The sequence below is a fragment of the Penaeus chinensis genome, chromosome 16 (genome assembly GCF_019202785.1).
Source record: "Penaeus chinensis breed Huanghai No. 1 chromosome 16, ASM1920278v2, whole genome shotgun sequence".
Lineage (NCBI taxonomy): Eukaryota > Metazoa > Arthropoda > Malacostraca > Decapoda > Penaeidae > Penaeus > Penaeus chinensis.
In genome coordinates, this window is record NC_061834.1 from 24,045,851 (window position 1) to 24,060,850 (window position 15,000).

Below are 15,000 nucleotides of genomic sequence, written 5' to 3' on the forward strand. Positions count from 1 at the left end.
CCCCTCTCTCTCTCTCTCTCTCTCTCTCTCTCTCTCTCTCTCTCTCTCTCTCTCTCTCTCTCTCTCTCTCTCTCTCTCTCTCTCTCTCTCTCTCTCTCTCTCTCTCTTCCCCTCCCTCCCTCCCTCCCTCCCTCCCTCCCTCCCTCCCTCCCTCCCTCCCTCCCTCCCTCCCTCCCTCCCTCCCTCTCTTCTCTCCTTCCTTTTTTTCTTCCTTCCCTCTCACCCTCCTTACCAACTTCCCTTTCTCTCCCACTCCCTCACCCTTTCCCTCTCTTTCTTTTTCTGTCTTTCCTCCTTTCTTTCCTTCATTCCTCCCATCCTTCTTTATTTAGTGATTTCTCTCTCTACCCCTTTCTCCCTCGCTCCCTCTCCTTCTCTCCTCCTTTCCTCCTCTCCTCCTCTTCTCCTCTCCTCCTCTTCTCCTCTCCTCCTCTTGTCCTCTTGTCCGTATCTCAGTCATTGATTAATTGTATGACGCATCCATTCGCCCATTCATATAATCGTTCACTCTTTTACCCACCGACTTGCTCACCTACTTACACTCATTCACACAACCACCTGCTCACTTTTTTATTCATTTTTTTCAATTTCTCACATCTCCCCCTTCCTTCCTTTCTTCCTTCCTTCCTTCCTTCCTTCCTTCCTTCCTTCCTTCCTTCCTTCCTTGTCAATTCCCTGCTTTCCCTTCCTTCCTTTGTTCTCTGTTTTCTCTTGGCGACCTTCTTTTTCCTGCTGATTTTCACAGGCACAGCGCTCTGTTGCCAATGTCTCTGCCATAACTCAATGCCTTGGAGCGCAGGTGTGCCATGGGAACTCGGTGATTAGCGTGAGCACATGTTCGGGAATCACACGTTACCGGGAAAATGTCGAGATATTACACGCAGTCGGAGGAATGTTGGTGTAGAGCGACGTGATGAGGATGATGTTTTAAAGAATTGTATTTAAACTCTTGCTTAGTTTTTTTGTTTTTTTTGTGTGTAAAGATGATGATGATAGTTATGATGGGAATAGTGGTGATTAGGATTATTATAGTCGTATACTGCGGATAAAAGGACACATATCAGTATGAGTACTGCACTAATCTATGGACAGAATGGCGGCTTATGCGCTGTTTATGCCTGTCAGCTTTCTGTTTATGTGCAATTAGCCAAGTGAGTCAGATATGATTTGTCTGTCCGTAACCTACTTCAACTTTTAACAGGAAATCCAGCCACCATTGCCAAGTCTTTTGGAAAATGATGTATGAAACTATTTTCATCCCTATGGTTCTCGGGTTTCGTTCATATTTGTTCAATTTTCTAGAGAACATGGTTTTATTTTTAATAATAATAATAATAATAATAATAATAATAATAATAATAATAATAATGATGATGATAGTAATAATGATAATGATAGTAATAGTAATAATAGTAATAATAGTAATAATAATGATAATAATGATATGATAATAATCGTGTTGGTAATGATGACAGTAAGAGTAATAGTAACAAGTATAATGATGATGGTGGTAAGAAGAACAAGAAATAAAAAACGCTCGCGCAGAGGTGGGATGCCATTAGAATTTCTTGTGGTGGGTTTTATTGGTCGAGATTTCGAATCGCCGTCCTTGGCGCTAATAGGCCGTGGTATGGTCTGCTCTACGGTGCGACGGCCCTCTGTTCGGCTCCGGGTAACATTCTTGTCCTGTTTGCTATGTTGTTAGGTGTCGGGGGGAAGAGGAAACAGTTGGGAGAATGGCTAAGGGTTTCTGTTTGTTCTTTGTCGTCGTCTTCGTCTTTCTGTTGTTTTTTTCTTTCTTTCTCTTCCTCCCCTTTTCCCCCTCTTCGTCTTCCTTTTGTCTCCTCATGATCACCATCACCGCCGCCGCCACCGCCCCCCTCCCCCCCTCCACCCCTAACCCTACCCTTACCCCTACCCCTTAACCTCATCCTCATTTCCTTCGTTTTCCTTCACCTTGTTCTCACCCCTTTTTCTTAAATCTATGACCATGCGTCGTAAGAAGTGTCGGCGAAATCGAGTCACGTGATCTGCGGTTATGTGAGGTAGGAAGAAGGAAGGCTGCGGGTCACGATCGCGCCACACTCAGCCGCTGTTCTTGACCTCAGACTCCCCTTTTCTTAGTGGAATTTTACCTCAGTATCGTATATATTTGTTTTATAATTATTTGTTTGTATTTCTCTTTCTCTGTCTCTCTCTCTCTCTCTCTCTCTCTCTCTCTCTCTCCTTCTCCCTCTCCCTCCTTCCCTCCTTCCCTCCTTCCCTCCTTCCCTCCTCCCCTCCTCCCCTCCTCCCCTCCTCCCCTCCTTCCCTCCCTCCCTCCCTCTCTCTCTCTCTCTCTCTCTCTCTCTCTCTCTCTCTCTCTCTCTCTCTCTCTCTCTCTCTCTCTCTCTCTCTCTCTCTCTCTCTCTCTCTCTCTCTCTCTCTCTCTCTCTCTCTCTCTCTCTCTCTCTCTCTCTCTCTCTCTCTCTCTCTCTCTCTCTCCCTCTCCCTCTCCCTCTCCCTCTCCCTCTCCCTCTCCCTCTCCTCTCCCTCTCTCTCCCTCACTCTCCCTCACTCTCCCTCACTCTCCCTCTCTCTCCCTCTCTCTCCTTCTCTCTCCTTCTCTCTCCTTCTCTCTCCTTCTCTCTCCTTCTCTCTCCTTCTCTCTCCTTCTCTCTCCTTCTCTCTCCCTCTCTCTCTCTAACAAATTAACTCACAGTAACTCACTCACATACCCATTGATACTTACACTGGCACTCACACTCACACGCATATATATATATATATACACATAGCAGGTCATATTACTGGATCGCGTGACCCACAATGCTTAAGAAAGGCGTTGATTATTATGATATGGAAAAAGTGTAAAAAAAAAAAAAAAAAATCGTTCTGTTATATGTCGAAGCATTCCTGGCGTGTATTTGGTACATTTATTATTGATTGAAACACGAAACGTGGATATGTCCCGGCGCTCAAGGTTGTCGCCGGTTAATGAGGTTGGTTGTATTTATTATTGTTAAGTGTTTTTGTTCTTTGTGTTGACAGTACCATGTTATAGATTTTCTGTTTCGTCTGAGTTGCGACAAAGTTTCGTTTGTTTGTTTTTTTTGCTTGAAAGAAATTAGTATCATTGTTTTTTCGGTTTAACTGTTATTGATTGAAATTTCGTGTACTACATTACTTATGATCCCTTTGTGTTATGTAAAGGGAAAGGGAGGAAATGGGAAAGGGATTAAGAGAAAGGAGGGAGAGTGAAAAATTAATGGGAAAGAAAAGGAATAAGGGAGAGGAATTTCGTTAGTAAAATGGGGAGACGGCGCTGAAGGGTCACGCAAGCACTGGGCGAAAGAGGAGGAGAAGGAAGAAGCAAGAAGCTGATGGTCTGTTAAAATTGGAGGAAGAGTGGACGGGGCAAATGATGATGGGTAGATGGGTAATAGGAAAATAAGATGAAATGAGAAATTATATATCTCGCTCTCCCTCTCCCTCTCCCTCTCCCTCTCCCTCTCCCTCTCCCTCTCCCTCTCCCTCTCCCTCTCCCTCTCCCTCTCCCTCTCTCCTTCCCTCCCTCTCTCCTTCCCTCCCTCTCTCCTTCCCTCCCTTCCTCCTTCCTTCCATTCCTCCTTCCTTTTCTCTTTCTCTCTCTCACTTTCCCTTTTCTTTCCTTTCCCTTTCCTTTTTCCCCCTCCCGTCTCTTCCCCCTCTCTTCTCCAAATCCTTCTATCTCGCCCCCTTCTCTTTTCTCATTCTCTCCATCTCTCCCCCATCCCTGTCATCCTCCTCTCCTTTCTGTCTTCTTTTTTTTTCCCTTTTCCTGTTAGTCATACTCAGTCACGTGGACGAGTGGGGAATTTAACCGCGCTCCAGGTTCTCTATTCGTCATGGTGCGCGGCGGGATGTTCGCGTCCTGTCGTAACTTTTTATATGTTTTTTATACACCTGCGCATGTCTGTGGCAGTGTATGCGCGTGGGCCGGAACCTGTAATTGTTGGTGTATAGGCTTGCTCTCCAGAATGAGAAGGGCTGCGTAAGGAGGGTCCAAAGAAGAGTTTGTGGAGGGTCTTCAGTCGCCGTCTGCGCCTGGCTTTCGTTGGCTGGCGTTCGTCCGTGCGTCTGGCGTAGAGGGAGGTGGAGGAGGAGCGGCGGAGGGCCAGGTGCCAGAGCGCGTGAGAGAGGAGTGTTCTGTGCTGGCCAGCGGTTCAGACATTGACCACAAGCCTCTGGGTCTCACTTCGTTGCACCTTCACACACGCCTAGCGTCCGTTCTCATATATTTTCATCTTTGAAATATATATTAACGCCTATAAGTAGATAATTTGTGGGATCAGAACACTTTAGTTGGTTTTACTGAACTGACGGATAGATGATATGAAAGACATGCTTAGAATGGATAATCTTAGGAAATGTGCTTTTATCTTGAAGGAAACGTTAGTTCATTTTTAGTTTTGCTTACGGTCGAAAAACCTTTTAACTCAGGTTACCCAGATGCCATGCGTGATTTCAAGGTGGAACCTGTGTGTTGCATTCACCAGCTGATGATGACTCACTTGCCGGTGGCGTGAGGCATGAGCGTGAATGTGATGCAAGGAGAAGGGGCGGAGGATGGGGCTGAAGTAGTCCAGAGAAGGAGAGAGAGTGGGAGGAGGCCAGTCCAGGAAGAGGGGGGAGCAGGAGAGGGGGTGACTCAGGGGAGGAGGCGGAGAGGAAGGGGGGTGCTCTGTGTTGTGACTCGAGGGGGGGGGGGGGGGGGAGCTGTGGTCACACGTCGCTGCTCCACAAACATCCACCTCGGGGAAACGCAACTGATATTCAGGTTTATCTGCTCATTTTGAGCAGAGTTGTTTATCAGATAGGCTTCTTGATTTACACATTGCCGTATATGATTGCACTAATCCCATGGCATTGATTTTATTTTTGCATCTTGCCTTACAAAATAGATGACCGGCCACCTCAGCATCAAGGAGAGAAAGTAAAACAGCTGCTACAAATCTTGACTCACACACAAGACGTGGCCATCAGGCTGAGAAAAATAATGACAAGTTATTAAGCTGTGCTCCAGATGCCTCAGCAGCACACCTTACAGAGAATGAGTGGCACCTCATCTTCTCTTTCCCTTATCTTGCCATGTTCGCGCGTGCGCTCACACCTACATACGCACACGCACATACACTCACGCACATACTCTCACGCACATACACTCACGCACATACACACACGCACATACACACGTACATACACTCACGTACATACACTCACGCACATACACTCACGCACATACACTCACGCACATACACTCACGCACATACACTCACGCACGTACACTCACGCACATACCCTCACGCAGATACCCTCACGCACATACACTCACGCACATACACTCACGCACATACACTCACGCACATACACTCACGCACATACACTCACGCACATACACTCACGCACACACACTCACGCACACACACTCACGCACACACACACACACACACACACACACACACACACACACACACACACACACACACACACACACACACACACACACACACACACACATATATATATATATGCATACGTACATATATGCATATATACATGTATACATACATATTTTTATATATGCATATATGCATACATATATATGTATATATACATATGGATACATATATCTAAATATACACATACATACATACATACATACATACATATATATGTACACACACGCACGCACGCACGCACGCACGCACGCACACACACACACACACACACACACACACACACACACACACACACACACACACACACACACACACACACACACACACACACACACATATATACACACACATACACACACATATACACACACACACATACACATACACACACATACACACACATACACACACATACACACACACATACACACACATACACACACACATACACACACACATACACACACACATACACACACACATACACACACACACACATACACACACATACACACACATACACACACATACACACACATACACACACATACACACACATACACACACACACACACACACACACACACATGCATATACATATATATATGTGTATGTATATGTGTATGTGTATGTATATGTATATGTATATGTGTATGTGTATGTGTATGTATATGTATATGTATATGTATATGTATATGTATATGTATATGTATATGTGTATGTGTATGTGTATGTGTATGTGTATGTGTATGTGTATGTGTATGTGTATGTGTATGTGTATGTATGCATGCTCATATATGGATGCATATATTTACATATAGATATATACATACATATATATGTATATGTGTATGTGTATGTGTATGTGTATGTGTATGTGTATGTATGCATGCATGTACATATATGGATGCATGCATGTACATATATGGATGCATATATTTACATATAGATATATACATACATATATATACATATATATATATATATATATATATATATACATATATATATATATATATATATATATATATATATATATATATATATATATATATATAATGTGCATTCATTGTGGCGCTCGTTCCCTTGCAAGCCAAAGCTGCAGATGCCTGACCCACCAGCGCCGCCAGCCCCGCCTGCGTCTCGCCTCCGTCTCGCATCAGATTGGCAGTTGATTCCCGGAAATCGACTGAAACAGGAGCCTCGGGCGCGCCGCTCCTGAAAACTTGTGGAACTAATGGGGAGATTCGCAAGGTCGCTCGAGCAGGAACACGTGTGGCGGCGCTTGGCCTTCCCTGCGGGCTGGTGGGCGGCACTAGGAGACCCTCCGGGCTTCTGTCGCCGTCGACACCGCCGCTGTCTTCGCCACCCATGATCTAGTGGGTGATTTTCCACTCGCGCTCATGTTTATCTTTTTTGCCTTTACTGTTTGTGAAAAGCGTTTTCTATTATTTATGCTCTGAGTGGAATGCGACGTTAAGCGAAATGATAATGTATTAAATTAAATTCGCTTCATGGATTATGTAAAGGCTTTTCAAAGAGTGATGGCCTGGCTTCTCAAGGTCCTTCGACTCTCACCCCCTCGCTCTCCTCCCCGGACACAAAAGGCGGCAAAGCTCAGGACTCGATCCCAGCTCACGTCCCAAAGCTTAGAGCTCACAGCTTAACCAGCATGATCTGCCAAAGTTACCTCACAACCCTAGCAGCCCGCGCCAAAGCCAGGGGTAACACACGCACAACACAGCAAGAACAATCCAAAGAAATCAAGCTTCTTTAGACTTTTGTTTTGTCTCTTCATACTTTGGCTGGTGTTTAATGTTGAGCCAAGGGCGTGTGAGGCCGCTGCCCCTGTCGTCGACTCCCTGGTGACCGCCTCTGGCAGCGGTTCCCTCGCTGGACGAGGTCGTTCTGCTTCCCTTTCCTCTGCACCCCCTGAGGGCATGAGTGGTGATGGAGACGGCGATTGCACTGGCGATTGGGCCAAGAGATATTGATTGGCACATCAACGTGGCAGGGCTGCGGCTGCTTAGCGATCGGCGATCGCTTGGGAAGGGAGTGGCGGGCGGCTTTCTCTCCTCGGATCCTACAGTAATTACCGCGTCTCCACCGCCGCCGCTCAGGCGCTGCGGTGGGACGAGGAGGGCTTGCTTCTGGATTTCCATTTATGTCATTTCGCTTCATATTTTTGAGTTTATTGATATGCCTTATCATCAACGCTCGGTCTTTTATCGATATCAGATACCAACTCCAGCGTCGTTCATTAACACTGATAAAGTATAAACAGAAACAGGTCATAAACAACGTATTTTTGATTTTTTAAAAATAATTACAGCACTGTATCAACACGATAAAATAATCTTCATCAATGGCTTCATCTTCTCCATTTTAACAACTAAAGCATCATCATTATCAACTGCCGCAGCGTCCCCGTAAGCTAAATTGTAGTTTCTGAACAAATCTCAAGAAAACAAGATACAACAAGATTTAAGAAAAGCAACTAGATTACAAGGTTGAACAGGAAAGCAAACAAAGGGTTGTGGTATAAAAACGGAGGAATATACAAATGAAGAATAAGAATATAAAAACATTTGGAGAGCAAAAAGGCCCAATCGAGGTGCTAGGAGTCGGCCGGGCCGTTGCGAGCGGAGAAGTGACGCGAGACCCACGAGAAAGTTCGTGTCTCCGCGGCGGAATGGCGCTTTGTAATTACACGGAGGCTTCGGGATCCGTCTGAATTTGCCAACAATGTCAGACGCGTCAGAAAAGTCTTGGAGGAATCCTTCCCAAAGACCATATGAATGCGGGGACGATTGGTAAGAAAAATGAAACGCCTGACATAAGTTTCGTAGGTAGAGTTAGTGAGTGTATGAGTTTGTAAGTATGAGAGTGTATGCGTACGTGCATGCTTGGGTGCGTGTGCAGGCAAATAATGGAATGTATGGATCAGAGTCGATTACCTATCTCGTATGCGGAGTGGGCGGTGAGGTCGGACGACATAATGTGTAAAGTATACCTTCCCGGTCGATGGTGTAAGGTGCCAGAATCCGAGCCAAAATATCTCGGGAGGGGAAGATGCGTCTCATAAGTCGGGTCGGTGATGCACGTCCCGTCAAGGTAGTTTATATCAAGGCTGCTCCCCGGGGGCGCCGCGTCTCACGGACTACGTAGGAATGCTCGGCTTTTGTCTCCGGCTTGAAATCTGAATCGGGCTCCCCTCCGGACGCCGTCTATTCCGTTCCTAAGTCGGGTGTTCTGTTCGGCTCTTGTTGAATGAGCACTTCCTACAATTAGCGCGTGAAAGTTCTCGGTTGAATGCAATTCCTCGGAGGACTCGAGCGTCTTCAGGATGTTTACGAGACCTAGTTTTCCGGCGCAGCGAAGAGGAGGGAGGGAGGTATTTCGACCTCTGCGGCGCCATGGCCCGGGCGGGGGGGACGGAGTCACGTGGAAGACGAGGGACGGGTCAGCGAGAGGAAAGAAAATCGTAGGTGCTATCGATGATTGATGGCGATGATGACATGACTGACGGATGTGTAGCACGTCATGATTAGGACGAGAAGAATGGCAGAGAAGAAAGATTATGTTGAGTTGTAATCTGTCATTAACACGGGCTACCACATGTATTTTTTTGTGGCGAGAGAAGCATAGTGAAGATGAGTGGCAGTTTAAGGTTTGCATTTGAATTTGCAGCGCCAAGCATCTGTGGCGATATGTGGCAAGAATACTTATTTCACACCTCGTTGTGTCTCACATCCTTTTTTCCCCACACTTTTCTTTTGCTCTTCTTTTTTCTTTTTATTCCTTTGTTTTCACTCCATGGTGCGATATTCTATAATTATGTGTGATTAAGTGTAATGTGAGGATGGCAAGCGGTGATGGTAGAGCTGTCTGTGTGTCTCTAGTCAGTTTATGTTACTAATGTGGTTTCCATTTCTTTTAGGCCCTTTTTCAATTAGCAGCCATGTTTTTCTTTTTCCCTTTTTATCCTCAAATTTTCTCGATTTCATCTTCGACAATGAGGTATTTCTCTCCTGCCAGCCTTGACTCCATCCCCGTGGAGGCTAATTTCGTTAGTGGTACATAGGAAGGTATTCACCGTCGAAAGCTTTCATAGTAATTACCATATGGTGTATAGTATTATGGTGAAAGCCGTAATATGTTATATTACTTGCTGTCATTGTATTTATAATGGAGGATACTTATGAATATGCAAAGGCCTTGTCATTAATGGCAACTTTCAAGGATTTCCTTATCTTCATGTAAATAAAGACAATTGATAGATATAAACAACTGTTTAATAGTTTAAGTTTTAAGCGTAACGGATACATTAATTAATTCATTAATTCGTTCATTAATTAATCAATTCATTCATTCATTCATTCATTCATTCATTCATTCATTCATTCATTCATTCATACATACATACAGACAGACAGACAGACAGACAGACAGACAAACAGACAGACAGACAGACAGACAGACAGACAGACAGACAGACAGACAGACAGACACACACACACACACACACACACACACACACACACACACACACACACACACACACACACACACACACACACACACACACACACACATCCAAATAGACAGATATAATCATGAACGCGTGTATACGCATATGAAACATGTTCCAACCCATTCCAGTGGGTTCCTCTGTAGGCCTAATAGGCAGACGCTACCTTCAATTTCAGTCCTTGTCACTGTGTACTTAATTAAATGCCCATTCCTTCCTTTTCGCAGGTGAGTTGAGAGACAACCGGTGTTATTGAAGGTGGTGAACAGGGTGGTGAGTACAAAGAATGTTTTTTTTGTTTGATTTTCCGTTATTTGTTCTAGCTTTTAGATATGTGAGTCAGTATGTTGCGAAGAACACAGTTGTGAATGCTAGCCGATGACATTGGCTTTCTAAGAAACAAAAGAAGGAAGGAATACAGGGAGAGGGAAGAAAGATGGCAGGGAGTGGAACCAGGAGGGAAGGAGGGAGGCATACTAGCAGACCAACAAGATAAGGGGGGGGGGGGAGGAGAGGGAAGGGAAAGGAAAGGAGGTGTGAACGAGTTAGGGAGGGAGGGAATGTGTTGAGACTGCAGGAAAATTTTGCACTACAAATATTGACGTGACCCGTGAGGCTGTGACTGGGCGTGCGCCCTCCTGTTTTGGCCGTGATTGCCTCGAGAGTGAACATCCCATGCTCCAACCCTGTTGTACCTGGGAGAGAGGAAGGAGAGAAAGGAGGAGATGGGGAGAAGAGGAAAGAGATGGAGAGAGAGAAGGAGGGGGGGGGGTGAGTAAGTGAGTAAGTGAGTGAGTGAGTGAGTGAGTGAGTGTAAGAGTGTAAGAGTGTAAGAGTGTAGTTGTGTGAGTGAGAGTGGGGGTAGGAGTGGGGAGAATGAGTAGGTGAATGAGGGTAGGTAAATGAAAGATTGTTGATTGCAACATTTTTTTATCGCTGTGATAATGTCATCTGTTTCCTGTTTCTCGGCCACAAAATGAGCTGCTTTTTAATGTTCTCACTTTCTCTTTAAAGCCATAACAAGATACAGATTAAATTCTTCCAAAAATAATGTTCTATTTTTGCGTTTGTTTTTTACACTCCACCCGTTTTGCAAGAGGTCAAGCCAGAGGCGATTCAGGAATGTGCTAGTTTCTCCTCGCAAAGCGCGAGCTCTGGATTCCATGCAGAGAAGGATGCATTTCACTTTCAGAATCGTGCTCGGGGATTTTTCTATCTTTTGTAACTGGAGGGGGTCGTTAAGGCGGGCCGTGGCGAGGGCACGTGAACAGATTGAGTGCTTGCATGCATTTGTGTATGTCTATATGTATATCTATCTGTCTATCTATCTATCTATCTATCAGTCTATCTGCCTGTCTCTCTATATACATACATATATATATATTTATATATACATATACATATACATATACATATACATATACATATAAACATACATATTCATATACATATACATATACATATACACATACACATATGCGTATACGTATACGTATACGTATACGTATACGTATATACGCATACGTATAACCACATATACATATAAATATTCATATATGCATATACATACACATACACATACACATACACATACACATACACATACACATACACATACACATGCATATAAACATATACACATACCCACGTACACGTACACACGTGCACACATATTTATATATACGTATATGTATATATATATATATATATATATATATATATATATATATATGTATGTGTAAGGTATTTGCACAGATATATGTATACGCTCAGATATATATATATATATATATATATATATATATATATATATATATGTATATGTATAGGTATACATATAGATATATTTATACATATGTACACAAAATAATATATGTTTTATATATAGATAGATAATATATATATATAATATATATAATATATATATATAATATATATATATATATATATATATATATATATATATATATATATATATGGGCATATGTATATGTATGTATACACACATTATACACCCATACGCTTGCATAGCTACATCCACCTGTACATAAGCGTACATACGCAAGCACACGTCCCCATAGAAACAGACATAATCAGATAAATTAATAACAAGAAGGAGGCTGATCAAGGCAAAGGTCGGCGCGTGAGGAGCGACCTGGGCACGGGGCACGTGTTCGGGCCGGGACGCCACCGCTGGCGTGGGGGCCGTGAGCGTGTGCGGGAGCCAGGGCGGTGCGTAGGGGCATTGTAGGGGGGCGCCGAGACGGGTGGGGGTAAGCGCGCAGGATAGTGGGAGGCGGTGGCACGTGAGGGTAGGGGGACGGCCAGGGAGGGGGGGGGTGGAAGGATAGCCGAGGGGAAGATTTGTGGGTAACCCAGATTACTCACCGACCCACGTGTAGCTTAAGACGGGGATCTCTTCCCCGTGGCTTGATCTATTATTCTGGTTTATCGCAGGGTATTTCCTCTCGCATTGCCCCCTCCCTTCCCGCCTCCTCGAAAGAAAGGCAAAGTAATTTTAGGACATCGGATTTGGACTTGATCTTATGGCTTGGGAGATACGCACTTTGTTTTTTTTTTCTCTCCTCTCTCTCTACTTTGTTTTTTCTCATGTATTTTTTCTCCTCCCTCTCTCCCTTTTCCTCTTGCCTTGATCCACGGTTTGGAAGGATCCTTTGGGATCGTAAAGAGCTTAATGCGCGACAAGCGGCCTGCAGTGTAGCGGGGCGACGGGGATTTAGTGGCCCGCGAACGGAGTCGGGGCCTCGTAAATTTTTGCAAAGGGAATCACGTGCGAATGTCACCTACGCCATTCTGTCAGCGATTCCCGTTTGTATCAACGTTAGTATGCCGTTTTCCCTTTAAATTGTCGTGTGATTTGTATCCGTCTTTGATTTGTTTATTTAACTGCAGCTGATACATTTAGAGACGGAAAAGAACGATACGAAGGAGCTGCCTCAAAGACTTGTCACGCCACGCTGCCTTGTGTACATGGGTGCGCGTGGAGACCGTGTAATGATAATCGTGGCTCATTTGCAGAGTGTTGAAGTGTGTTTGCGTTTCCACCGGGGAACTGGTGGGTATTTCCTTAGCATACTTGGCCGAAGTTTACAAAGGCGTTGGTGGGCATTAGTATACGTCTAAATTCGTTTTGGTTGAGTTCAAAGTGCTTAGGAATAACCCCCCCCCCCCCCGCCCTTCCACGCGCACGCACGCAAACTCACTCACTCACTCACTCACTCACTCACTCACTCACTCACTCACTCACTCACTCACTCACTCACTCACTCACTCACTCACTCACTCACTCACTCACTCACTCACTCACTCACTCTCTCTCTCTCCCCCTCCCCCTCCCCCTCCCCCTCCCCCACTCTCCCTCCCTCCCTCCTCTCTCTCCATCCCCCTCCCCCACTCTCCCTCCCTCCCTCCTCCTCTCTCTCCATCCCCCTCCCCCTCCCCCTCCCCCTCCCCCTCCCCCTCCCCCTCCCCCTCTCTCCCTCCTCCCTTTTTTCTACCTTCTGTAACACATAGTTTTACACCCACTCCATATGTGTGTTAAAATATACAGTATATTAGAATAAATGTAGACATGATGACAATATCCACATTCCATCAAATGAGATTATTTCAATTTTTATTTATATACTGTTTTTCACTGTCTCCGTAATTCACACAGTACGTACTCGCTACTTCATCGCGCGCCGCTGCCCTTGCTCTTCCGTTAAACAAAGAAATAAAATTGGCCTCGCATTTTTTTCCGTCCTTGCTTCCGTGAGGGCAGCGCCAGGTGAGCAGAGTTTGCCTCTTTCCTTCCACTGATCCTCTCGTAAGCTCCTCCGTCACAGTGTTACGGTCGGCTCGTTATCTCTGCCACACCCATCGCTCCCCCGCCCTGCCGTCTGACACCATCTGCTGGCGGCTTTGTGTAAGGTATGGCCGTTCTATATATAGTTACGGGGACTTGTGCACTGCAGTAGATTTTCTCTGCTTGTGCTTGCTCGCTTCCTTGTGTTTCGGAATCTTGATCGATTACAGATATGCGGCTTGCCTTCCCATATTTTGTTTTGCGTTTTGGTCGGTTCTCTGATCACCGCTGGTTCGGAACGCAGTCTATACTTCCTGCCCCCCCCCACCTCGCTCCCGTTCGCCACGACCCCCACGTGGCATGCCCGGGTCGCCAACCGGACTCCCTTCCCCTTTTCAGCGCCATCCCTTCTCCTTCCCTCCTCTCATCCCCTCCCTCTCTTGGTTCCCGGCAAAAGGTAGGACTGCGCCTCTCCCCAGATTCTTTGTTCATTTACATATCTCACCACGACCGCCAGGAACTTTAGCGAACCGCTCGGGACCTTCCCCGAGGAACGGGTGACGGTGGGAATAGTGAGGTGGGGGATGAGAGGGGGTAGGGGAGGTAGAGGAGGGGTGGGTGAGGAGGGGAGGGAAGAAAGAGCAGGGGATGGGTAGGGTTGGTTGCGTCGCTGATTTACGCGGCCGAGTTTCGAGATATGTGCAACTTCGAGCGGAGTCTGTGTGTGGTGGACGTCAAATGAGAGTGACTGCAACAACTTGCTTTAGCATTTTTCTAAAGCGGATTCGGTTTCGGTTAGTCGTCAGCCTAGTCGCGCTCAGGTGACGTCACGGAACGAAGACTTCATCCCGGTGACGAGGTGATTATTCCGTGGAATTTTGCATTTTCGAGGGATTCCTTCACTACAATGCAGTATCTGTCATGGGCAAAGAATGGCGAATTTATTCTCTGCGCCGGAATTATTAATAAATGCCACGTAAGTAATTAGAGAGAATGTGAGTCACCAGTTGTTGAGGATGTATGATGAGGGTGACTGAGCCAAGTTGGCGGTATCTGGTAACTATCGCCACCGACAGGAAGGTGCCGACTACTCAATTTCTCGGCGCTGTGTATTAAGAATGTAAAAGGTACCTCTAAGAAGGCTTTAGTCGTATTATGAAAATAACCTTATCACAAAACAG

General features: G+C 45.4%; 1 protein-coding gene across 10 annotated transcripts in view; it reads left to right on the forward strand.

The window, feature by feature from the left end:
- LOC125033572 (MAP7 domain-containing protein 2-like) overlaps positions 1-15,000 on the forward strand; it is a 367,585-nt gene that overhangs the window by 169,614 nt on the left and 182,971 nt on the right. The gene's annotated exons all lie outside the window — the stretch shown is intronic.